This window comes from Schistocerca serialis, chromosome 8 (genome assembly GCF_023864345.2).
Source record: "Schistocerca serialis cubense isolate TAMUIC-IGC-003099 chromosome 8, iqSchSeri2.2, whole genome shotgun sequence".
NCBI classification, from domain to species: domain Eukaryota; kingdom Metazoa; phylum Arthropoda; class Insecta; order Orthoptera; family Acrididae; genus Schistocerca; species Schistocerca serialis.
Genome location: NC_064645.1, coordinates 268,648,811 through 268,676,639, shown reverse-complemented (window position 1 = coordinate 268,676,639; position 27,829 = coordinate 268,648,811).

The window sequence follows — 27,829 nt, the reverse complement described above, 5'->3', positions numbered from 1 at the left end:
GGCCTGCTCGCTCTCCCGATTTGAATCCCATAGAGCGTGCCAGTACCCTACAACCACTCTCGAAGACTAGCTCTCCAGGAAGAATGGGCGTTATTGCCTCAGATTGATGATGTGATTCACAGCGTGCCTCGTCGCTGTCAGGCTTGTATTGCTGCCAGGGTTGTGACACACCATACTGAGCACATTAACCAGTTGTCGGAATGTGCTCGCAAATCCCTTAAGTTGGAAAAACTAAGAACATTTTTGCCTACCGTTATACGTATTGCAGTTGTTTACGGTCTCCAGTCTTTAAATTGTTTCTACTTTACTATCACCCGTTTATATTTTTCTGTGGCAAAATAAGCATAATCTTGCAAAATTTCCGTTTGTAGCTTTAAATTTGGACACCTGTAAATTTATAGGCTTAAGTCCCTGATCGTGTGACTAAAATCCAGAAGATTTGCCGGCCACAGTAAACAATATATAATACCATATGGCTTAAAAGTATACATGTAATAGCTAGGGAGAAGGGGATAAACTTTTTGGTGGCGGTTGGAGGATTTGTTCCTACAACATTTTTGTTATTTGTAGGTGGCGAGGGGGGCCTGATTTTCTCCCCGAGGGGACCATTTCTGTCCCAGACTCATCCCCTATTATATGTATGTTGAGGAGTGTAAGAATAAATAGACACAAATTTATGTGCTTCTAGAAAATGGGATGCATTTACAACAGCAAGTAGTCGAGAGAGGGAGTAGCCAGAGTCAGTAGCCATGCATCCTAAATTTTAAGGAAAGCCGGCCCGTGTGATCGTGCGGTTCTAGGCGCTTCAGTCTGGAACCGCGTGACCGCTACGGTCGCAGGTTCGAATCCTGCCTCGGGCATGGATGTGTGTGATGTCCTTAGGTGAGTTAGGTTTAAGTAGTTCTAATTTCTAGGGGACTGATAACCACAGATGTTAAGTCCCATAGTACTCAGAGCCATTTGAACCATTTTTAAGGAAATATTGCACGATATGACAAATGCCATGTTGGATGAAATGATGGTACGTGTTACGTTATATAACATCAGTACAAAGCTACTTTACTTGGCGATGCGTCGAACTACATGATATTGGTACTAAAACAAAGCAGAAATAAAGTGCGAATATGTCAAGATCTTTTGATCTAAAGTCTTTGAATATGCCAGGTAAGTCTAGTTGCTATTTCTATTCTTTTACGTCTCTAACTCTACTAGGATATATTCGTCTTTTTTGCCCTATGATAATAACATTTTTCATCCTGGTACTTTTATAAACTAGCACACTGATGAGGCAAAACGTTATGAGCACTGTGACCCGCGAAACTGAATGCATACTGGTGACATTGTGGGTACGTGACGCGGTAAAGGGAGTATATAAAATGATATGATTCGGACGAGGAGCACTTCTGGCGCTGATATGGCCCGCAAATGGCGAAATCCACTGACATTAGTGGATTTGAGAAGGGGCATAGGATTATGGCTTGGCATCTGGTAACAACCAATTCGGAAACAGCGAAGGTGGTCGGCTGTTAACATGCTACGATTGTGGGCATACCGTTCAGCGGACATTTTGAACATACGATTTCGTAGCAAACGGCCTCTACATGGCCCCATGTTGACCTAACGACATTGTCATTGACGATCGCAATGGGCATGGGATCATCGATACTCGATCATGAATCAGTGTAAACGTGTCGCCTGGCCTCGTTAATCACTTTTGTTGTTACAACGTGCCACTGATCCTGCCCGAAAACACTATCATCTAGGCGAACTCCTGCTCGAAACAAGTACTCCGCCAAGGACGCAGCCTGGTGGCGGCAGCATAATGTTATGGCACACATGCATCTGGTTTTCCGTGGGACCTGAGGTAGTAGTCGAAAGCACTGTGAAAGCTGTTTACCACGAGAACGTTATTGCGGCCCATCTTCACCCTTCATGCTTGATGTCTTCCTCAATGGTGATGTCATATTCCAGCAGCGTAACTATCAGTGCCACAGGGCCAGAATCGTGCTACACTGGTTTGAGGAGCTCCATAGTAGCAGTCTCGGGTTGATGTCCTGGGCACTGGATTCAGCTAAACTCAATGGTGAACATACGGAAAGCTCAGGAACAGTGTGACCTGAGCGTACACATCCGGTGACATGTCTTTTTCCCAGGCTAACCTCTTTATCTCAAAGTATCACTTTATTTTCTGTGTCTGTTCTATCTTCCCCTACAGGTTTTACCCTCTACCGCTCACTCTAGTTCAATGGAGGTCATTTCCTAATGTCGTCACAAAGTTCATATCATCCTGTCCCTTCTTCTTCTTACTACTTTCCTTACGTTTCTTTCTTCACCGATAATGCGGAGAAGCTCCTCATTCTTTATCAGTCCAGCTAATGTTTAAGATTCACCTATAGCGCCACATCTCAAACGCTTCGATTCTTTTCTGTCCTCGGTTTTCCCACAGTCCATAATTTACTACTACAAAATGCTGTGCTCCGAACTAAATTCTCAGAAGTTTCTTCCTCAAATTAAGACCTATGTTTGAGAATAGTTGACTACTCTCGGATGGAATGCTTTCTGTGCCTCTGGTTGTCTGCTTTTTATGTTCTCCTTGCTTCGTCTGTGGTTTCTTTTGTTTCCACGGAAACATAATTCCTTAACTTCATCTAAAGCGTGAGCAACAATCTTGATGTTAAGTTTTTCTCTATTCTGATTTCTGCTACTTATAATTACTTTCGTCTCTCTTCGATTTAATCTCTGTCCACAATCTCCACACATTAGACAGTTCGTTTAGTTAAAGGGATCACGTAAATCCTCTACACTTTCACTGGGAATGGCAATGTCATCAGCGAATCTTATCATTGATATCCTTTCATCCTGAATTTTGATCCTACTATTGAACTTTCCGTCGCCGCTTCTTCGATACATAGATGGAACAGTAGGGGAAAACACTGCATTCATGTCTTACACCCTTTCTAATCTGAGAACTTCGTCCTTGGTCATCCACTGTTATTGTTCCTTCTTGGTTGTACACTACTGGCCATTAAAATTGCTACGCCAAGACGATGACGTGCTACAAACGCGAAATTTAACCGACAGGAAGAAGATGCTGTGATATGCAAATGATTAGCTTTTCAGAGGATTCACACAAGGTTGGCGCCGGTGGCGACACCTACAACGTGCTGACATGAGGAAAGTTTCCAACCGATTTCTCATACACAAACAGCAGTTGACCGGCGTTGCCTGATGAAACGTTGTTGTGATGCCTCGTGGAAGGAGGAGAAATGCGTACCATCACGTTTCCGACTTTGATAAAGGACGGATTGTAGCCTATCGCGATTGCAGTTTATCGTATCGCGACATTGCTGCTCGCGTTGGTCGAGATCCAATGACTGTTAGGAGAATATGGAATCGGTGGGTTCAGGAGGGTAATACGGAACGCCGTGCTGGATCCCGACGGCCTCGTATCACTAGCAGTCGAGATGACAGGCATCTTATCCGCATGGCTGTAACGGATCGTACAGCCACGTCTCGATCCCTGTGTCGACAGATGGGGACATTTGCAAGACAACAACCATCTGCACGAACACTTCGACGACGTTTGCAGCAGCATGGACTATCAGCTCGGAGCCCATGGCTGCGGTTGCCCTTGACGCTGCATCACAGACAGGAGCGCCTGCGATGCCTTCATTCGATCCCTGCGAAACGCTACATTTCAGCAGGATAATGCACGACCGCATGTTGCAGGCCCTGTACGGGCCTTTCTGGATACAGAAAATGTTCGACTGCTGCCATGGCCAGCACAATCTCCAGATCTCTCACCAACTGAAAACGTCTGGTCATAGGTGGCCGAGCAACTGGCTCGTCACAATACGCCAGTCACTACTCTTGATGAACTGTGGTATCTTGTTGAAGCTGCATGGGCAGCTGTACCTGTACACGCCATCCAAGCTCTGTTTGACGCAATGCTCAGGCGTATCAAGGCCGTTATTACGGCCAGAGGTGGTTGTTCTGGGTACTAATTTCTCAGGATCTATGCACCCAAATTGTGTAACAATGTAATCACAAAATCAAAAATGGTTCAAATGGCTCTGAGCACTATGGGACTTAATATCTGTGGTCATGAGTCCCCTAGAACTTAGAACTACTTAAACATAACTAACCTAAGGACATCACACACATCCATGCCCGAGGCAGGATTCGAACCTGCGACCGTAGCAGTCGCGCGGCTCCGGACTGAGCGCCTAGAACCGCTAGACCACCGCGGCCGGCTGTAATCACATGTCAGTTCCAGTATAACATATTTTTCCAATGAATAGCCGTTTATCATCTGCATTTCTTCTTGTTGTAGCAATTTTAATGGCCAGTAGTGTACATATTGTACATTACCCGTCTTTCCCTATAGCTTACACCTATTTTCCTCAGAATTTCGAAAGTTTTGTATCATTTTAAGTGGCCGAACGTTGTCATTGGCTGATAAATGCTACGAGCGCCTTTTGATTTTTCTCTCATCCTTTCTCCAATTATCAATCGCAACGTGAGTTCTGCCTCTCTGATGCCTTTACCTTTCCTAAAGCCAAATTGATCGTTGTTTAACTGCTCCTCAGTTTTCTTTTCCCTCATTCTGTATTTTATTTTTGTCAGCATGTTGGATGCATGAGCGTTAAGCTGATTGTGTGTTGGCATCATAGTTATCTGCCCTTGCTATTTTCGTAATTGAATGGATTTTTTCGAAAGTCTGATAGTACAGCGCCAGTCTCGTAGACTCTATACACTATATTGAATATTCGTTTGATTGCCTGCCACTTCTCCAGTGATTTTACAAATTCCGATGGAATGTTATCTATCCCTTCAGCTTAATTTGTTCTACAGTCTTCCAAGCTCTTTCAAATTCTGGTTCTAATATTGGATTTCCTATGTCATCCGCATCGATCCCGTTTATTCATGTGTCACGTCATAAGAAAAATTCTACCCTTCGTAATTGCCTTCAGTGTACTCTTTTCACCTTTCCACTCTTCCTCTTTTGCGTTTAGGAGTAGAATTCCCATTCCATTCTTAACGTTACCTCCCTTTCTTTTAATTTCACCGAGGTTTGTTTTGACTTTCTATATACTGAGTCAGTCCTTCCGATGGTCTTTTCTTTTCCGATTTCTTCAGATGGTTCCTGCTGCCAATTCGCCTTGGCTGCCCTGCACTTCCTACTTATTTCTTCCCTTAGGGATTCATATTGTTGTATACCTGTCTTGGAACATTTTTGTACTTCCTTCTTTCATCGATCAATTGAAGTATTTCATCGGTTACTCGATATTTCTTCGCAGTTACCTTTCTTGTCCTATGTTTTTTCTGTCGAACATCTGTGATCACCAATTTTATAGATGTCCACTCCTCTTCGACTGAAATGCCTACTGTGGTATTCCTTATCGCAGTATCCACAACCATAGTGAAGTTTCTCAGTACTTCAGCATCCCATTTCCTTCGACAACGATCCTTCCTGTCGATTTTGTTAAACTCAGTTTATTCTTCATCATTACTGAATTGTGGTCGGAGTCTGTACCTGCACCTGGGTGCACCTTGCTATTCAACATGTGATTTGGAATCTCTGTGCGACCTTGATGTTATCCATCTGCAACGTTCCCCTGTCTCTGGGTGTTTTCCACGTACACTTCCTCTTCTTACGATTCTTTAACAGAGTATTCACTACCATCATTTGAAATTTATTGCAGGTTGTCATAACGTTTGGGTTCTTCAGTGTATGTTAAGTACAAGATGATGCTCACTTCCTATTTTACCTGGAAGGACACATTGTGCCTGGGAATAGAGTGGCGTGAACCACTTACAGCCGGTGTAGGTGCTTTTGGACAAACCATGCAATCGTTTAGGTAAGTTCCCTTGGTACATTTTGTTTGGAATGGTAGCGGATTGTTGGAATCGCAGGTGTAGTATTCTAAAAAGTTTCCACATAACTTGTAATTTCGTCTGCTTCATTCTTCGTTTCCAGAAAGATTGTATTTCGTTGTAAAAATTGTCATTGCCATCTCAGTCTCATTGCATGTTATGGGGTTTGCCTGAATCACACCGTTATAATTACCAAAACTACCGCGGTCGATTTGAATCTCGTCCTAACCGAAATTCCGATCCGTCATCCATTAGGCGTTATACTCTATATTTATTTATTTTTTATCGGAACAGTCCATTTTTCCGAAAAACATACAGAAGCAAAGTGTCAGATACGAACGTCAGGAGTTCTATTGTGTGGACACATAACAGCTTAATGATAATAACATATACAATGCAAACCAAAGGCGGTTATAAATGTTGTGCTACATCGTTCTGGATCTCAAATTTAGGTAAAGTTAAGACAAAAGCAAGAAATGCGTCGAACATTTCAAAAGGAAGAGGAAGTAAGGGATCTAAACATTTTATTCACATTGTAGCAGCACTCGGAAAGAAATACGTTTAGTGCACGAGGAGAACGTGGCATTAATTTAGGACTCGCGGAGGTGCAGCGCATCGCAGGAAGGTAAACCCTGAAAGAGTTGAGAGACGTAGCAGGACGCAGTAAGCACAAAGATAAATTAATGACATGAAAAGACCTTTTCCACTAATTGGATCTAACACAAACAGCTGTGTCCCAGTAGCACATCTACAGAGTGAGTCAATTGCTCCTACCGCTGTAGTTTCACGCAACCAACAATGTTATAGCAGGCCTTTAGTTACCACGGGCGGGATTTTTATATTCTTTCGTTTGCTATGCGCAACGTGGAAGTCCCACAGACAAAAATGAGCACGACATTCTTGTAGGAAACGTAATGTACTTAAGTTTTGTACTAGGTTGCATTTTCGCTGGAGGCTACGGTTTTCGAGTTATTCTTGAAAAACGGACAAAAGTGACCTTCAGACGCACCTCTACCCACAGTCGTAGTTCACCTGTCAGGATTTCTAGTATGTTGTTCGTGGCATTCCCTCCTACCACTGTACAAAATCTACCCACTACACGAACTATTCCTGGTATTCGACTTTTTTTAGTCTCTATTGATTGGGCTGTTATGCCAGCAGCATAGTCGACTACTTCCTTAACATTATTAATTTAAACGTGCCCATGAGGGTAATGAATGAAAAATGACTCGCAAACGTTACGCTAAAACTAATTACGTTGAAAATTCGATTCTAAGTTAACACTTATAAGCGCAGTAGTTTCGTAGTCAGAATGCCTGACGAATATAACGTTGTTATTGTGCTGTTAGAATTCACAAAATTACTGGATAAAATCTACACAAACGTCAATTTTACAATTTGTAGGTGATAGACTAAGCCGTTGACGTAATAAGGCCAGTCACTGATGAACAAAGGAGGTCGAAGGTGGTTAATATTTAGTGCAGTCGCAAATTTTGGTACAATGGTGGAAGAGAATGCTATGAACAACTCACTAGAAATCCTGGTTGGTGGGGGCTAAGTGTGGGTCACTTTTGTAGGTTTTTCTGAAATAGCTCGAAAACTAAGCCTCTAGCGAAAACGTATCACAGTACAATTAACTACATTAAATTTACTGAAATCTGTTGACTCTTTTCTGAAAGACTAATAGTGAGCGAGAGAATATGGAAATCTCGCGCGTGGTTTATGAAGGTCAGCTATAGCATTGCTGACTGCATACAACGACAGCGGTAGGGGCATCTGAATCACGCTGAATATTGCTGAGCAGCTGAATTCACACTTTCATCGACGATTCCTTCGATTGACCCATTAATTACTCAGTTTACTCTGTGCGTCATTGTCTTTCATCCTGTGCTTCTCATTTCACGTAGCGTAGATGAGACAAAATACTGTGACCATCCCCTTAATAAGCTGTTGGTATTAATTTGAAGCGCAATATAGCAGCGATGTTGCGTTGCAAAAATTCCACAGCTACATGTTAGGCTTCCGCAGGCACGTGTCCACACACTAGTCAGAACATCCCGTAAATTACAGGTGGTGGTTTTTTGGAGCGGAACTGGTAGCCAGTAGTATCCCAGATGTGTACCGTCGGGTTATGAACACTCTAATTTGGTTACCAAGACGTCGACGTGAATGTATTATCATGCTACTCAAGCCACTTTGTTAGGATTCTGGTCTTTTGATACGTACAGTTATCTTGCTGGGAGATAGTTCGCTGTTTGGGAAGAGAGTAAATGTAAACGGATGCAGAAGATCCACAATACCTTTTACATACTTCTTAGCTGTCGCGCTGCTTACGATTACTGCAATAGGTCCCACTGTAGCCTAGGTATACGTCCCGCGTACAATAATACTGTCCATACTAGCCTGTGTACGTGGGGTGGTGCATGCTTCGAGCAGTCGTTCCTCCGGGTGACACTGTATCCAGAGATGACTATCGTAACAAGAAATGTAATTTATCCAACCAGGCAGCACTTTTCCATTGATTCACGATCCAAATACGATAATTCGTGCCCATTGCAGTCTACATCTGCATCTACATCCATACTCCGCAAGCCACCTGACGGTGTGGGGCGGAGGGTACCTTGAGTACCTCTATCGGTTCTCCCTTCTATTTCAGTCTCGTATTGTTCGTGGAAAGAAGGATTGTCGATATGCCTCTGTGTGGGCTCTAATCTCTCTGATTTTATCCTCATGGTCTCTTCGCGAGATATACGTAGGAGGGAACAATATACTGCTTGACTCCTCGGTGAAGGTATGTTCTCGAAACTTCAACAAAAGCCCGTAACGAGCTACTGAGCGTCTCTCCTCCAGAGTCTTCCACTGGAGTTTATCTATCATCTCCGTAACGCTTTCGCGATTACTAAATGATCCTGTAACGAAGCGCGCTGCTCTCCATTGGATCTTCTCTATCTCTTCTATCAACCCAATCTGGTACGGATCCCACACTGCTGAGCAGTATTCAAGCAGTGGGCGAACAAGTGTACTGTATGTAACCTACTTCCTTTGTTTTCGGATTGCATTTCCTTAGGATTCTTCCAATGAATCTCAGTCTGGCATCTGCTTTACCGACGATCAGCTTTATATGATCATTCAATTTTAAATCACTCCTAATGCGTACTTCCAGGTAATTTATGGAATTAACTGCTTCCAGTTGCTGACCTGCTATATTGTAGCTAAATGATAAGGGATCTATCTTTCTATGTATTCGCAGCACATTACACTTGTCTACATTGAGATTCAATTGCCATTCCCTGCACCATGCGCCAATGCGCTGCAGATCCTCCTGCATTTCAGTACAATTTTCCATTGTTACAACTTCTCGATATACCACAGCATCATCCGCAAAAAGCCTCAGTGAACTTCCGATGTCATCCACAAGGTCATTTATGTATATTGTGAATAGCAACGCTCCTACGACACTCCCATGCGGTACACCTGAAATCATTCTTACTTCGGAAGACTTCTCTCCATTGAGAATGGCATGCGGCGTTCTGTTATCCAGGAACTCTTCAATCCAATCACATAATTGGTCTGATAGTCCATATGCTCTTACTTTGTTCATTAAACGACTGTGAGGAACTGTATCGAACGCCTTGCGGAAGTCAAGAAACACGTTAGCTGACGATGACGTTGGGGCAACATGGTAATAGGTAGGTCGTTTCTATGGGGCTCTACGTTCAACAATGTGTATCGAAGAGTGTACTCCAAAACACTTGGGCCTGCACCAGCATTGTATTCTGTGCTGTTATCCGCGACCGATCGCTGCCTGCAGTGTTTTAGATACCTGGCAAGTCTCCAGCCTCCACGCTGTGTGGTGAATGGACGTCTAACACCCTGTCGCCGCCTAAGCATAGTTTCGCCGTCATTCCGTCACTTTACATACATGTTGTTCACGATAGTATCTCGCGAACAGCCGGCAAGGTTCGCCCTTCCAAAGACGCTTGCTACCGCGTCCCAACGATCACAATTTGCCCTTTGTCAGCGAATTTCCTCATTTTCAGATTGTTCAATTGGCTCTAAGCACAATGGGACGTAACATCTGAGGTCATCAGTCCCCTGGACTTAGAACTACTTAAACCTAACTAACCTAAGGCATCACACACATCCATGCCCAAGGCAGGATTCGAACCTGCGATCGTAGCAGCAGCGCGGTTCCGGACTGAAGCGCCTAGAACCGCTCGTCCGCAGCGGCCGGTTCCTCGTTTTCAGCCCCTATAGTTTACTCGCCTTAGGTCAATAGATCGTCGACTTCGTACTGTCGCATTCATTTCATTGAAATACTTGGTGTTCGAAAATGATTTTTACAACTTTGAACACGTATATTTCAGAAACTGGTATAGGTAGGAAGGTGGAGTTTGCGGCATAATGTTCACAAACACCGAAATTTTAGTAGCTGTTTAACAGCCCTTAATGTATGCGCCATCTGCAGCAGGCAGGATGTCTAAGCGATGTTCCATTTCCTCTCGTGTCCGGCCTAGCATGTAGTCCTCTTTGAATGCAGCGTTCCCACCGATCGAGGCGATGTGGGGAGGAGCACCATTCCGCTGTAGCATTTTGTCAGGTTGCAATTCTTCGACTTTTCGACCAGTGGAAATGTAAACTTTTCCAACATGTCCAGCTAAACAGTCGAGATTCTTGATGCTTCTGGAACGAAAACGGTTCGAGCACAAAGTCGGGAAGTAGTCCACATCACACGCTTACCTTAGGACTGAAGCGCACGTTTCCCATCATACTGCTGGGGCTGTCAGAACCCTAGATCCTCACATTTGGTAGGTATATCTTCATGGACACATGAAAGCAAGCTTCGTCTTTTTCAGATAGTCTGGGTCATAGCTGATGCGACTGAGAATCTCTGCTGCAAATGCTTTGCGGTTTGGCTTCTCATCGGTTAACACTGTCTCGTCCATAGCTGATTGGTCAGAGTGACTGACTGCCGTGGGCTCGATTCGCGGCACTGCCACGTGGTTTTCCTTGACGGGAGGAGTGGCTCAGGATGCACTCAGCCTTGTGAGGGCGGCTGAGGAGCTCCTCGACTGCTTAGTAGCGGTTCTAACGTCAAGAAATCCGACAACGACCGGGAGAGCGGTGTGCTGACAACATGCCCCAGACTGCATCCGATGGCTCCATGGCAGAGGATGACACGGCAATTGGACAGATCAGAATGCGGAACTTTACGTATCTGGCTGAAGCGCATGGAGCAGCTGCACCCTATAGGCACGAATATTCAATCTCTAGCCTAGCACCTTGTGCACTGTGGTTTTTGGTAGCTCCAACAGTCGAGTTTGATTGGTTAGGTTGGTCTGAGGATAAAATGCCTTTCGAACCCGTTCTACATTTGCATCACCCGTGCTCGGATGCCTGGATGATACTTCCTGATTCCTTAAACTTCGTGCACCACAGTCTGCTGGTCGGACCTGATGATGATGAGGGACGGGCTTGTGGAGGTGGGATGGGGCGGGCATTTTCGTCAATAATTAATTTGGGGAAAAAGAACTTCAGGTGCATGTGAACATTATGCCACAAACCGTTACATAAATATCTATTTCTAAAGTATATGTGATGAAAGTTGTAAAGATCATTTTGGAACATCCTACAGATGTGTTTCTAGTCCTACTGTATCGATATATTGTTTCTTCACGCTATCAAAGTTCCTTTCTTAGACCTTGAATAGGTGGTAACTGAAATGTCTCTAGCGGTAAAACGCGCAGTTTTGATGCGAATGACTTATACCACTGTTTTTGGGATGACTAGTTTATGTTCTAAGGATATTTTCGTGCCTTTCATGAGGTCACTGCACTCCCCTTGTCAAAATAAAATAAAGAATGATCTTGCCAGCCTCTGTGGCCGAGCGGTTCTAGGCTCTTGAGTTGGGAACCGCGCTGCTGCTACGGTTGCAGGTTCGAATCCTGCCTCGGGCATGGATGTGTGTGATGTCCTTAGGTCAGTTAGGTTTAAGTAGTTCTAAGTCCAGGGGACTGATGACCTCAGATGTTAAGTCCCATAGTGCTTAGAGCCATTTGAACCATTTTTGAAAAAATGATATTAGTCCATTTACCTGTCTTTACCTCCATTAATCATGTCCTCTTACTTCAGTATAGGCCCTGATCCATTTATTTATTTTCCAGTCTCAACATGACTTCCCCATAGTCTGCCGAACTAGCATACGTTTTGAAGTGGTTTTCACATTAAAATTATATATCTCACTACCCACTAAGTCACAACTCATAGTACATACTGATTGTAAACTTACTTTTTCAGAAACATCAAAATTTACATTTCAAACTGCTGGGTTACCAAAAGCACTACAGGTCGTTTTCACTCATCTGCTTATTAATTTTTCTGTCGGCTTCATCCACAACGAAAACAAAATTCAAAGGCTAATTCTCTCACTTCAAATGTCAGTTCTTCACTTCTTTGTCGAAATTTCCCTGCGACAGAGGAAGGCTGTACAGGGCCATCAGAGAAAGTGTGGCTCAGAGATATTCCATTAATACATTTTGCTTCAATATTTTCCCAGTTTAAGGATCTGAAAATTTCCAGTATTGTTGCTAAGAATAATTTTCCCCAATTCTCCCATTATGATTAAGCAATATCATGGTTTGGTGTAATGCGGCTGTAGAAGCGACTCATTTGTTTTTTACTATGCATATATACCAACATGCAAAGTTTGTTGGAATTAAGACCAATTTCTTTAAAATCTTTGCAAATCTTGGAAAAGTGGTAAATCATACTCATTAATCCATAGTACAATTTCGATCACAATTACAACACGGTTTATTATCCTATATATACCTTAACATTCTATTGTTCCCTTGTTTGATCAAACTGCAGAGCTTTTGTTAGGCATTTGCTGTCTTGTAACTTGAGACACACGTATCATATGCCGGCCGAAGTGGCCGCGCGGTTCTGGCGCTGCAGTCTGGAACCGCGAGACCGCTACGGTCACAGGTTCGAATCCTGCCTCGGGCATGGATGTGTGTGATGTCCTTAGGTTAGTTAGGTTTAAGTAGTCCTAAGTTCTAGGGGACTAATGACCTCAGCAATTGAGTCCCATAGTGCTCAGAGCCATTTGAATCATTTTTGAACGTATTATACATCTGTAGTTTTAATATATCATTTGATTCCCTTATTGTGAGGTAAACAGCCACAACACTGTTCCAGGCATCTTGTAAATAATCCCTTTTGCTCCTACATCTACAAAAAAAAAAAAAAAAAAGGTTCAAATGGCTCTGAGCACTATGGGACTTAACATCTATGGTCATCAGTCCCCTAGAACTCAGAACTACTTAAACCTAACCAACTTAAGGACAGCACACAACACGAGGCAGAGAAAATCCCTGACCCCGCCGAGAATCGAGCCCGGGAACCCGGGCGCGGGAAGCGAGAACGCTACCGCACGACCACGAGCTGCGGACCCTAAATCAACAATTATATACATACCATGCAGGTCACAATACAGAGCATGGCGGAGAGTATCTTGTACTGGCGCTAGTCCTTCTCTTTAGTGTTCCACTTGTAAATTGGGTGTGGGAAAGACCATTGTCTGTATGTATTCACACTAACCGTGATATCTTCGCAGTCCTTACGCGAGATGTCCACTGGAGAGAGCAGAATCTTTGTGCAGTCTGTCGCAAACGCCAGTTCTCTAAACTTTCTCAATATTAGAAGAACTACATTCGCAAATTGCGAATATGATTATACACCAGCTCTACAAATGATTATTGACATATGAAAATTTGTGCCGGACCAGGGTTTAGCGCGATGGTTGCCTTAACCAAGTCGGCTATTTGTGCACCGCTCCTATATCGACTCAAAACTTAATATTTCACAGTGCACGCGTCCTATGCTCGCGCAACTTTCGCGTGATTCTCGCTGGGATAGAGACAATGTTAACCTCGTCGTTTTTGCCTCGATGGGCATTTAATACAATTTGGCAATATAAGTATTCCATAGTGTCTGAATAGTACTATACTACGATGTTCTTCGGATATGGATGCACGCATGGATCGGTCCAGGAGACATGCACGGGTTGCCAATGTGGTTAAGTTTACCCCCACGATAAGCGGGAAATCTGGATTCGATTTCCGGTCTGGAACAAATTTTCGTGTCACTAATCACTTCTACAGCTCATGAGGTATTATATTCGTAAATATCGAATACATTTCTTCGATTTAATATGGCTGTAGTTCGTCGGCAATGTCTGTTCCTTCGGACATGCATGAATGTCTGAAGGACATTGCTTAGGCCTAGTACTACTCAGACACTGTGAAATAGAGACATTTCAAGCTTCTTTCTCAATAATGTTTCACGAAAAGAAAGTCTTCTTTGTTATGGGGATTTCTCTTTGAATTCACGGAGCATTTTCATGACACTCGCGTCTTGATCGAACCTACCAGTAATAAATCTAGCAGCGCGCCTGTGAATTGCTTCGATGTCTTCGTTTGATATGGTCTGGCGGGGATTCAAAACACTTGAACAGTGCTCAAGAATTTGTTGCACAAGAAATCTTCTGTACGTGGGGTTCGTTATAGAGAGCTACACTATGCTAGAATTCTCCCAAAAATCGAAGTCGACCATTCGTCTTCCCAAAACCGACCTTAGTGTAAGTAGGCTGTATAGTTTTTTTTATTGGTAATGCCACGTAGCGCTCTGTATGAAAATCACTGGATGTGCTGTGTGCAGTCTGTGGCTAGTTTGCATTGTTGTCTGCCATTGTAGTGTTGGGCAGCTGGATGTTAACAGCGCGTAGCGTTGCGCAGTTGGAGGTGAGCCTCCAGCAGTGGTGGATGTGGGGAGAGAGATGGCGGAGTTTTGATATTTGTAACACTGGATATCATGAACTGCTATATACATTATGACTTTTGAACACTATTGAGGTAAATACATTGTTTGTTCTCTATCAAAATCTTTCATTTGCTAACTATGCCTATCAGTAGTTAGTGCATTCCGTAGTTTGAATCTTTTATTTAGCTGGCAGTAGTGGCGCTCGCTATATTGCAGTAGTTCGAGTAACGAATATTTTTGTGAGGTAAGTGATTTGTGAAAGGTATAGGTTAATGTTAGTCAGTGCCATTCTTTTGTAGGGATTATTGAAAGTCAGATTGCGTTGCGCTAAAAATATTGTGTGTCAGTTTAAGCACAGTCATGTATAATTCTTCTAAGGGGACGTTTCATTAGGTGTTCGCTCCGTTTCATGTCGCTTTGGAATGTTACGCCTAGATATTTAACGGACGTGGCCGTGTCAAGTAGCTCACCACGAATACTATATTGGAACATTACAGTATATTTTTCCTGCTTTGTCTCCGACATTCATCATTTCCGTTGAATCCCCGTATTCTCTAGCGCCTTTCCCTTATTCATGCCTCAAATGGTGAAGACATCTCTTTTGGCTTTACTTTCGACGTGTCATTATTTTTCTATTTTTGTATTTCTTCGTCCTTTAGACTGTACAAGTAGTTGCGAACCACTGCTTGGAGAGCCGATGCTGTACGTTTCATCGTTTTCTCTGACCGTGCTGGTGACTTTCGACCTCTTTGCTGGTACATAGATGCCATTTCCAGATAATGAATATGCTCCATCCAATCGAAGCAACTTTTCCAATTTGCTCTAAAATCCTGGACGTGTTCGCTTATTCCTGCATCTGTCATTTGCATCTCTGCCTCCTTTTTTATGAAAGCTGGTTTTGCACCACAATAGTAATATGTACGCACCATGAAAACTGCAGCCAGGGCTGTAACGTCACAGTGTGGGTGAATGTGGGTGTGCGTGTGCGCGCGTATGAAGGGCGTGTATGTCAACGGCTTATAAAGGGCAGCCTGGCAACGGCTTTGAGCCAAATGTTAACGAGCTCACTTGGTGAAACGGCTCGCTAAAAATAGGCAACTGCTACTCACCTATAAGATTCTTGCACTCTTTGCTGAAGGAACGAGATCTACTGTAAAGGGATGTCTCCTTCAAGCGCTTGCTGTACCACATTCCTGCTCGGTACTTATCTGGCAGTACGACTGAAATGTCAACCACTGTCACTCCGAATTGCAGAGAAAATTTGCATTGTAGCGATAGAATGGCAGTGAGTGTACGAAAGTCCGTTACACGTTGCAGTACGAATTATGTTACACGCAACTGTCGACATTCCGTATACAAACAATAAAGAGTTAGTAATTATTTAATATATAAAAAATCTACAGCCAAACACTCACATAACATTTATGAAAACCTGGAAATTTATGGGTGAAGTTTGTGAAGTAACTGATGATGTCAGGGAGAGTCCACAACTTAAAATAAACCGGGGATATCAACATAGAATTCACAGTGAACACCTAAGAAATACCATCTGGGCGCTGCGAATCTGCCGTCTGCGCTGATGGAAGGAAGGTTAACACACAGTTTGGTGGGAAGATCCACGAACACGTACAGCTTGTGGAATACATCTTTTGATACAAAATATTTTAACAACACATGTTACATATTTTGACACAAGAGCAACTCTCTGCTTAGCCACACAGCTATCCACCATCCTAGACGACGACAACAGTGTAATGCACATTTCAAAATTTTGTCAGCTGTTAGGCATCTTACCTAAATTGTTGGGGAAAGGAAGTCAACGAACTCAATGAACTCTGGGTGAACGGATAGATCCCTGCTATTCCTTTCCTTCTTTTTTGTTGTTGTTGAAGTATTAAGCTACCCCTATGACAGGCAATATGTTGTAAAGACGTTTTCACAAACGGTTGGTGGATTGTAATGCACACGAACCACCAATTTGTGTCGGCATAGCTGGACATTCTGAATGAAACTGCTCATATGTGTTTCTGGGGAACCGTCGTAGTAATTTCGCTTGTGATAAGAGATATCATTATATTCAACATGACAATGCTTGACCCAGTGCCAGTATAGAGATATCAGGGGTTACTTACAGCAGTGTGCGTCAGCTTGCCTCAGGAGAAGATATAACCACTTTATGACACCCTTCCTAATCCAAATGCATTCAGGGCAGACGGAGTGGAACATCACATTGGTAAGTCGGCTCAAACTGCCAAGTTTCCTGTGTATTTGACCCTCTTTTGTAATTACTGAAATAACATTTTACACTCTCTCAACCGTGAAGTTTCTTTTTGTTTCCTCCTCAGGGCGTTTCACGTATTTTGCCAGGCATTGTATGCCGACAGTAAGAGAAGTGGACACGCAGTCCATCTGCCGTGGGCGCATACCCACACTGCCATCCGCTGCCATGCTGCAGTCGACCTATCAGTGAGGAAAGTTGCAAATATAGAAACTGTCTACGATTTAAAATTGCCGTGTACAGACTATTTACTTGTGGTCAAAAGCCACGGGAAATATCGATGGTAAGAGATGTGGAACGTGTCAAAACAAACGAAAGGTGGATATCATGCGGCATTATAACGTGAAATTCCTACAATGCCTTTCGTTACGAGGACTCATTTAGACCGATAAGCGATTTCCACTATCATTCGTGTTAATCAAGGCTGTTTACACCTACATATAATTAACATTTACGGTTCTCCTTCATGTGAATGTAATTCTGAATCAGAAGCTGATGTAAACCACATGTTGTATTTGTGTCCCAAATTTAGCCGTGAAAGACTGGAATTATTGAAGATATTGAAGAACATGGGATACAAGCTCCCGTAATCAGTTTCGTCTCAATTGTGTATTAAAGGTTTGTACCTGTGTGTAGCGATTTTTAGTTTCCCTACTGGTATATAAAAATGAGTAAATTGTATTCCTATTTTTATTTCAGAGTATCGTTGATGATTAAATTTAAGAGATAGTTTGAATTAATAACACAAATAGAATTGGGGAGACAAGGAATTTGTGGCATAGGTTGGTTGGTTGTTTGTGGGAAGAGACCAAACAGCGAGGTCATCAGTCTCATCGGATTAGGGAAGGATGGGGAAGGAAGTCGGCCGTGCCCTTTCAATGGAACCATCCCATCATTTGCCTGGAGCGATTTAGGGAAATCACGGAAAACCTAAATCAGGATGGCCGGACGCGGGATTGAACCGTCGTCCTCACGAATGCGAGTCCAGTGTGCTACCACTGCAATTTGTGGCATAACTTGACCAAAAGAAAGACACATTCTGAGACATCACGGGATCACCAGTTTAGTATTGAGGGAAGTGTGGGTGGTAGAAAACGTAGAGGGAGAGCAAGAAATTAATACACTAAGCAGGAGTTATTTGGAGATGAATAGGCTCGCACAAGATAGAGTTGCTTCGAGAGCTGCACCAAACCAGTCTTCTGACTGAAGAACACAACAACAATAACACAAAAATGTTTAATGTTCTTATTAAAAATTTGTAATGTATAAACATGTGAAAGCTTGATCTTTTAATTCTGTACATATGCATTTATGTATTTTCTCCGTACTTCTGTCGTAGACAGCTACATAGAATACAAACTGTGGAGGTCAAATGAAAATAAAACTCCATCATTATCATCTATCCACTCCTCCTTCCATTCACGAAGCCATCAGCAGCAATGAGCTCGAAAGAATGTGCGAGAAATGTGAAGTAAATTATCCCATTGCGTCAAAGCGGCGGTAAAAGGACATCGAGTAACACAAGAGCATGGGATAAAGCATTTCCAGCCTCCTCTGAGGACAAAAACGCGCCAGCTTTGCCATTAGTGAGAAAAGTAATGTGATGCGGCAATGATTGTGGTTTTATTGACTGTTTGCTGAAGTCGCCAAGACGAATGCGAAACCCTAGCCTCCATCAAAGAAAGATGACGACAGCGGATTTTTTTCAGACGTTTGACGCGGTTGTATGAACTGTTAGCTTCGTGCATTTAGCGTATCAGAAAGCATGGCGTCAGAGCGTAGTATTGGTTAACCCGGTCGGCTACATCCATTGCAGCTAAATTTTTTGAATCAAAACGTACTCTACTTCCTGTTATTAGACTGAATTCAAATTTTGTATTCATGTCTGTCATTGATTGCAGTGCAGTACGAATCTAATAGTTACTCCAAAATAGTGGACGCCCTCACTATGTAAATCTCTTGCTAGTGTATCTAGCGATGCAAATCGCGAATTTCTGGGCATTTCAGAATGATATTTTGTTTCTTCTTAGAAAAATTTTCTTTATTTCTTTATAAAAATGTTGCCTTACAGTTTCCTTTAATTCCATTAACTGGAATTATGTATGAATAGCTCTATGACTTAGAACAAGGGAAGAACAGCGTTAATTCTGCTGAAGCTTTTAAAGCGCGTTTATTTTACTGTGAATCAACAGCCAAACTTTAATGAGATGAATTCGTATGTTTTTTCTGGATAGGCTTAGCTAACAATGTTGTTCGAATATAAATCGCTCTCTTTGTTCAACGTAGCTAGTTTTTATACTATAGCACGTTACGAAAACAGCTATACATGAAGAAAACTGCTTTCAGTGACAACAATGACAGTAATTGATATTCTTCAGACAAACCTTCTTTTTTGAGTTTAAAACATTTCTTAAATATATTTTTTGAAGACACAACGAAGAATTACACGAATGATTTCCTCCCCTATTGACTGATTGCATCGCTCATGTTCATTGGCCTTGAAGACGGACGAACATTACTCTGCTAGTGCTTTCTTTGTAAAGGTAGAACAAAGGCTACGTGCACAGAGGAAGGTATCCAACACACGTGATGAGTAAGTCAGTTCCATTATGAGTAGTACTCAACCGATTATTATTTAGCGTGTGGTTAGTATAGACATATCAGTGATCACATACACATTTATACGTATACATATTTACAGATGAGAAACTTAGAAATGTTCACGCTTCACAACTGCGTCCAGTATTTCGATTCATCGCACAGCATCTGGAGTTGCCAGCATCACAATGATAGGCTCGAATCATGCATTCATTGCCAATGTGATGAACAGTTTGGTGTGGAGCTCCGCAGTCACAGTCTGGATCAGGCAGCTTTTTCCACTTCTGGAGTGCATGGCCGTGGCCCATTCTGGTTGTGTGTTCAGAGCAATCCAGGTCTTCCGTGGTAGGTGGGACCCACTTGGATGTCGAGCACCTATAAACATGCAGGCGCGTATCAGTTACCGCTTTATACCGATCTTTCCACTCATCGAGACTCGGGCATGGATGTTTATGATGTCCTTAGATTAGTTAGGTTGAAGTAGTTCTAAGTTCTAGGGGACCGATGACCTCAGAAGTTAAGTCCAATAGTGCTTAGCGCCCTTTGAGCCATTTGAAACCACTCATCAAGAGCTTAAAATGACTGGCATCCATGTCAGCAGCATCAGCCAGGGATGGGTGGCGCGATTTTAGTGTTTTAAGATTAATAAGTGGCAAGTCACGATGCACGGATAGACTAAGGTTATTGGAGGTCTTGTGGACTTCCCTCACAATGGCCGTAGATCTGCGTAGATCAGGAGGCATTATATCGGTTAGCAGATGAAGCCAATGAACTGCAGCAGATCTGATAGTGCCAGCTATTACGTGTATTGGAGTATTCAGTTGGGTGTCACCGAGCCTTGTCTGATGACTTTTTGTCAAAACAGGTACCCAATACTCAGGATTTGAGTACACTAAACCCAATGCTGAAGATCGCAGGGTGGCTGCTGAAGGTCCCAAGGTAGTTCCACACAGCTTATGGAGGATGTCGTTACGAGTCCTCAACTTTTGAGTCAGGTTCGGGTTGGGCGGTAGCTGACACCTCACACTCCCCCCCCCCTCCTCCCACTCTGCCGATGATACTACACAAAGACGTCCTCCAAGGAGCTATCTGTGATGCTCTGAAGAAACATCCTTGGTAATTTCTCTTTTTATGGATATCACACATTTATCTAGGCCCTAAGGCGTGTTTCTATGCCCGTTTTTCCTAATGCTGGAGACATCTTTCTTATCCTGTGGGATTCCTAAAGCTGTCATTACATCCCGCATATCTGTCGCCATCGATTTCTATTTCCGTACTTCCTCGTCTTCTAATCCTCTCTTTCTCATGGCATCCTTCACCCCTTTCTCCAGGCAACCTTTGGTGTTGCTTCTCCTTCTTACCACAGAATGATACATCAAGGTCGCCTTGGTCATATCTGCAGTCGCAGTGTATGTCCATACCACGCAAACTGTCTTTCCTCTTGCTCCTGTGGGGTTCCTAAAGCTGTCATTACATCCCGCATATCTGTCGCCATTGATGTCAGTTTTCCGTACTTCCTCGTCTTCTATTTCTCTCTTTCTCATGATATCCTTCACCCCTTTTAACCAGGGAACCTTTAGTGTTGCTTCTCCTTCTTACCACAGAATGATACATCAAGATCTCCTTTGGACATATCTGAATTCGCATTGTATGTCCATACCACGCAAGCTTTCCTCTGTTCAATCTGTGATGCTTTCTTGAGTCTTTTCCCTAATCATTGTATGCCTGACGTGGTCTCTCCTAGACATTCTGTGGCGTCGATAGTTACGATGCCACAACGTAGGTGCACGCTCTCGTAAGTTGGCACTACGAGAGAAGACTAACTACTCCGACCACAGCGCCCTCTGGCTCAGGGAGTGCCGTCTTGATTTCAGCCCATTTCATCAAGAGCAGGCGGCCTGGAAATATCGCTTCTATTACCGAGTGGGCTAGCTTGCTATTGAGGCTTTGTATTAGATTAGACATGGACTACAGCTTCACACCTACGTGCTCATCCTAGCCAAAGTTATGGTTCAAATGGTTCAAATGGCTCTGAGCACTATGGGACTCAACTGCTGAGGTCATTAGTCCCCTAGAACTTAGAACTAGTTAAACCTCACTAACCTAAGGACATCACAAACATCCATGCCCGAGGCAGGATTCGAACGGAGAGGGCTTACACCCCTTGTTTTTATGCGTGGCACTATCAAAGCACAGGCCTACATTAATGTTTTAAGCACCTTACTTCCCGCTGTTGAAGAGCAATTCGGTGATGGCGATTGCATCTTTAGCGGAGTAGTCACAAGACAATAACATCCCTGCGACCGTAGCGGTCCTGCGGTTCCAGACTGCAGCGCCTTTAACCGCACGGCCACTTCGGCCGGCCGCCAAAGTTATGTATGCCTTTGATATTTAATTGTGTTTTTTACTCTAGTAAAAGGTGTTAAAGTACCAAAGTGCTTCACCTCTCCTGCTCCTACTCGCTTCCTTCACTCTCGGCCTATATTACAGAAGCAGTTCACAGGAGCAGACTCAACCGCCGCCTATCCAGGCGGGATACAAAACATTCTACACGATCTTCTGAGACAAGGCACAACTACAACTCTGAATTTGTTTTGTATTTAATTACAGTACGTTCCCAGCACTCGCATCCACGGGCTCACATCCATACGCTCTACAATACTTCCATAGAACTTATTCCATAGTTTACAAATTGTCTTAGAAGAGAATAATAGAGGGCTTAGCTTCTGGGCGCTGCTTTACCATGGGCTACTTGTTGCTGTATAGCCCAAATACTTGTTCCCTCTTCCGACAGGTTGCTAGCTAAATATTTAATTTTTTTACATGCGTTGATGTGTTGACCCTCTACTATTGTGCTTCCTACGTTTTCTACACTGTTTAGGAATTCAGCCTTTTGGAAATTTACTTTCAGTTCCCACTTATCACAATCTTCTAATTTTTTTCTTAGCATAAAGCATTGATTTATGTCCATCTCTACTGTGACACCAGTAAATTGGAGCGGGCCGAGAGATGTGTGTCAATAGTAAATGGAAATGCCGTGTGGCTAGGGCCGCCCGTCGGGTAGACCGTTCGCCTGGTGCAAGTCTATCGAGTTGACGCCACTTCGGCGACTTGTGTGTCGATGGGGATGAAATGATGATAATAAGGACAACACAACACGCAGTCCCTGAGCGGTGAAAATCTCCGACCCAGCCAGGATTCGAACCCGGGCCGTTAGGTATGACATTTCGTCACGCTGACCACACACCTACCAGGGACGGACTTGTGTCAATAGTGAATCACAAAAAACAGAAGAAGGACTTTAAGGTTTGGGAACAAATAAATGAAAAAATAATGACTGTAGACTCTTCCAAGCATGGATATGAGTGCAGCTTAGTGGGAGTGTACAGCGCAACAAAGGAGGCTCATAGTAAAACGTTAGGGTGTTGTAACTGAATATTACTATCAATTCAGCCCAAATATCCACAGCAGCAGAAAAGTTAATTCTTACTATTGTTCAATAAAATGGGTAGCACTTTGCACACTGGTGTTACTAATTAAACACTTACTTGACAGGGAAGTACTATAGCAGAAATGTGACAATAAAATAAAAGGTAACCAGTAACATTTATTACGTGTATTCTGCAAAACTTTAATTAATTTGAGTAACAGCTGATGTGGGGCACTGAATGTCCTATACGTAATGTAATGAAATCTAAATATCTTGGATATCTCTCTAGCGTCTATGATATTGTCACTAGGACTGAAATTAATTGTGCAGACACTCATTTGACTGCTTCCCTGTGTAAAAGCGACTGCTAAGTTGGAATGTCTTACGGAACGGTGTACTGTAGCGTAATGGCAGTGACTGAACTGAGCTAGCTGCAGGCAACAAACTGTACTGTCCGTCGGCAGGATCTGAACTGTCAGAGTGTCCATAGGGCATAGTCTTTTCTACCTGTTGGTGGGAGCAATGTAGTCCTCAGTTGGCAGTTGGCAACACTGCTGGTAGACGAACACAACATGCTGATCAACGTACCGGCAGAAGCAGAAAGTAGTCCTGAACAGCGAGTGCCATCTACAAGCTGCTGCTAGGCGGGCTCCCGTAGTATTATTGTGTACCTCTTGAGCCATGAAAACAGCACAAAATTATAAGTAAGTGTTATGAGTTGTAGATATCCTCAGAAGCTATAAAGCTGCACTTAGCTCGCTGAATTTGGAACTCACATTAGAACAGGAAGCCTAAGTTCATACATAACAGAGCAATGGTCGGGTCATTGCATCATACAACCTGTGCCAAAGATAGTAATTTCGCACCGACAAAAGTTACACAACTTGTAGTGGGGAAGACTTGGTGCCGTGAACTTGTTCGAGAAAACATTGTTAAGATCAGCCTCGCAACGCGCAAGCCATTCCGCACAGCTGGTCCTTCGTTGCTCTTGGCGATCTTCTGTTAGGCGGCGAAGGACCCAGTGGGCACAAACCTATGAGTACCCAAACTGGTGGACGAGTGTGTCAGCACTACCAACAGACGCATCCATTCGTGCAGCGAGGTGTTTGATTGTGATCCGTCAACAACCTCGACTGAGAGTGTCGGCCGGCACACGGGAGATGGGACCTCGCTGCGATGATTACAAACGCCTCGCCCAAAAACTCACCGTGCTTTTATTCACTCCCAGGTCTCCGTAGACATACTGCAAGCGCCTATGAATATCTACAATGATTTTCCGCCACACGCAACTCAATGAAAGCTCTCAGTTTGGAACGCACCTACACTATGTGATACAAAGTATCTGAACATCTGGCTGAAAATGACAAGTTCTTGGTGCCCTCCATCGGTAATGCTGGAATGCAGTATGGTGTTGGCCCATCCTTTGCCTTGATGAAAGCTTCCACTCTCGCAGGCATAGGTTCAGTCAGGTGCTGGAAGGCTTCTTGGGGAATGCCAGCAAATTCTTCACCGACTGCTGTACTGAGGAGAGATATCGATGTCGGTCGGTGAGGCCTGGCATTAAGTTGGCGCTCCAAAACATCCCAAAGGCGTTCTATAGGATTCAGATCAGGGCTCTGTGCAGGCCAGTCCATTACAGGGATGTTATTGTCTTGTGACTACTCCGCTAAGGATGCAATCGCTATCACCGAATTGCTCTTCAACAGCGGGAAGTAAGGTGCTTAAAACATTAATGTAGGCCTGTGCTTTGATAGTGCCACGCATAAAAACAAGGGGTGTAAGCCCCCTCCGTGAAAAACACGACCACACCATAACACCATCGCCTCCGAATTTTACTGTTGGCACTACACACGCTGGCAGATGACGTTCACCGAGCATTCGCCATACCCACACTCTGCCATCGGATCGCCACATTGTGTACCGTGATTTGTTATTCCACACAACGGTTTTCCACTGCTCAATCGTCCAATGTTTACGCTCCTTTCACCAAGCAATGCGCCGTTTGGCATTTACTGGCGTGATGTGTGGCTTATCCAAGTTTTTCCACCTCCCGCATAACTGTCATAGTACTTGCAGTGGCTCATGATGCAGGTTAGAATTCCTTTGTGATGGTCTGGATAGATGTCTATCTATTACAAATTACGACCTTCTTCAACTGTTGGTGGTCTCTGTCAGTCAACAGACGAGGTCGGCCTGTATGCTTTTGTGCTGTACGTGTCCCTTCACGTATCCACTTGACTATCACATTGGAAACAGTGGACCTGGGGATGTTTAGGAGTGTGGAAATCTCGCGTACAGACGTATGACACAAGTGACACTCAATCAGCTGATCACGTTCGAAGTCGGTGAGTTCCGCCCCATTCTGCTCTCTCACGATGTCTAATGACTACTGAGGTCTTGATATGAAATACCTGGCCGTAGGTGGCAGCACAATGCACCTAATATGAGAATCGTATGTTTTTGGGGATGTCCGGATACTTTTGGTCACAGCTGCCGTTTTGAAGGCTATATGTAGCGCCACTACCTATCGGAACTTCATGGAACTATAGGGATTGAGACGAGAATATTTCACGATGCCCCACAACATTTTTTCAACCGAAACTTGCTGAGAAAAAATGTAGTGTATTACTTACTGAACGCCCCGATACATCCAGTGGACAACAGACACGTTTAATTAAACTGTTCATATTACCGGCTCCTGTATAATTTACTATTTCACCTGAAACTTTTTGTATAGCCCTAGGCACAGTCTTGTTTCATTGTGACAGAAAAATAATCCTCAGATAGAGTTATGATTTCTTTTATTGTAAATGGTGTTGTGGTGTCGAAAAAGATATCATTTTGATTTTGGCTATAAAAATTAATTTATTTTTCCTTTCACGACAAAGATTTATTCAAACATTTCATATTTGCGTACTTTAGAACAAAAAACGTCAGTTTAATGTAAAAAACTCAGAATACAGAACAAAAGGAAAATACGTAATCCTGCCTAACAGTAAAGTTAAATGAAACATAAACAATCAGACTAGTTTACCGTATTAGAAATAACCTGAATCAGCGACAGACTGCTGTAAGATTAATATATGAGGTGTGAAAAATTAGCAGCATATAATGAACTTTGCATATGCATTGATACACAATTTTTGCGCAACTGCTTCATATTCACCCAAGTAGTTCTCTCCACACTCTTTACACGTCACTGAAAGACAGGAATGGCAAATTTCTTTTAAAATATGTCTGCTAAACAAACACTTCCACGTCTACAATGTAGTGCATGAGTATCCCATCATGTTTGCAGGGCTTTTCACAGTAGGAACTTTCATGATCAAGTTATGGGCTGGTGTCCTGAAACTCATTTAAGATTCAATAGGCGAGCACTTACATCTATTTCTTCAATCAAAACTGGAGGTCTGCTCTCTGTATCCATTTCTTTTTTCCTTATTTGATTCATTAGAGTCACAGTCATGTACACTACTGTAAGAAGGCTAATTTTCATCGTCGAATTCATTTCCTTTACTAACTTCACCTTCTTCTAATGTTTTCCTCAATAAATCCAGAAAATCTGGACCAAGCACTGGCATACGTGAATGAGAACTCTAAACCATGGTAACACTGAAAATAAGTAAAACACTACTTAAGCCTAAAAATAAAATGATTCTTAGTTGTTAAGTAAATTTTTGTCATCTAGGAAACAGAAACACTGACGGTGTTGTGGGGTTAGTAATGGCATTATCCAAACTTTACAGCTGTGCAATGGTAAAACGGAAAACTCGACAATGTTTCCAGGTCTGTTATCAACTGCCTGCAAGGTATGTGAAACTACCAACTACTGAATGACAAACAGGGTTGTACAGTTTCATTGATATCGAAAACGCCCCACAGTTCCTTTTGAAGGTTAATTTTAAGAGAAGAGTAACGAAAAGATGATAATGATACTAAATTTGGGCGCTGTCTAGGGCACAGGAAGCCAAATCAACGGCGTAGTTGGTTACTTGTTGTCCTGTGTTAATGTGGCGGTTTCAAAGATAAGAGGCGAAAACCTCATATTTGATTCAAAATGGAAAAAAATATTTTGCAATGTGTGACTTAGAGATCACTGCTCTTCAGTGGTATTTCTGATTACTCTATGTAATTTGAGAAAACTCATTGAAAGGTGCGGACAGCACGAGAATTAAACTAGAAGCGAACGTATATCAGGACAATGCATTTAGCTGGTGTGTTTCCCTTTCTTTTGTGCAGTGGCGGGTGAGGGCCGTCTATTAACTTACGCCCACAGCCCGGAGTTTATTACGGCTGGACGCACTTGAGATGCCTCTACGATTTAATTTACTCCAAAAGGGCGCTCCCCGAGAGCAATTACGTCGCAGGAAATTGCGCTCAACCAGACAGGAAATTGCTCACTTAGTCGGAACTCGTGGAAAGTTATTGGATCTAAAACTAATCTCAGACTTACAAAATTGCTCTCAGGCTGTCGTGCACAGCATGCGTTTGTTGGAACTATCAACGCTCGCCTCCAGGCGATCATTATTACATTATTACGAACTCTCATGGCGACTAGCTGCCACGCAGCCAGGTCCTGCAAGCTTGTCTCTGACGTCGGACAACAATACTGTTACGTTCTTAATAACGTTAATGACGTAACAATTTGAGCTACAAACATGGATCAAAACAAATGCACAGTTCAGAACCGGTTGAGACAATAAGAAAAAGGTAGACATAAATAGTTTCTTCATCACATAAGTAGTCTGCCGTTTCGACGTTGTCATATGTTTGAACATTCGAAGTTACGCACCCGCACTGACGAGTGCATCTGGGCATTGTAG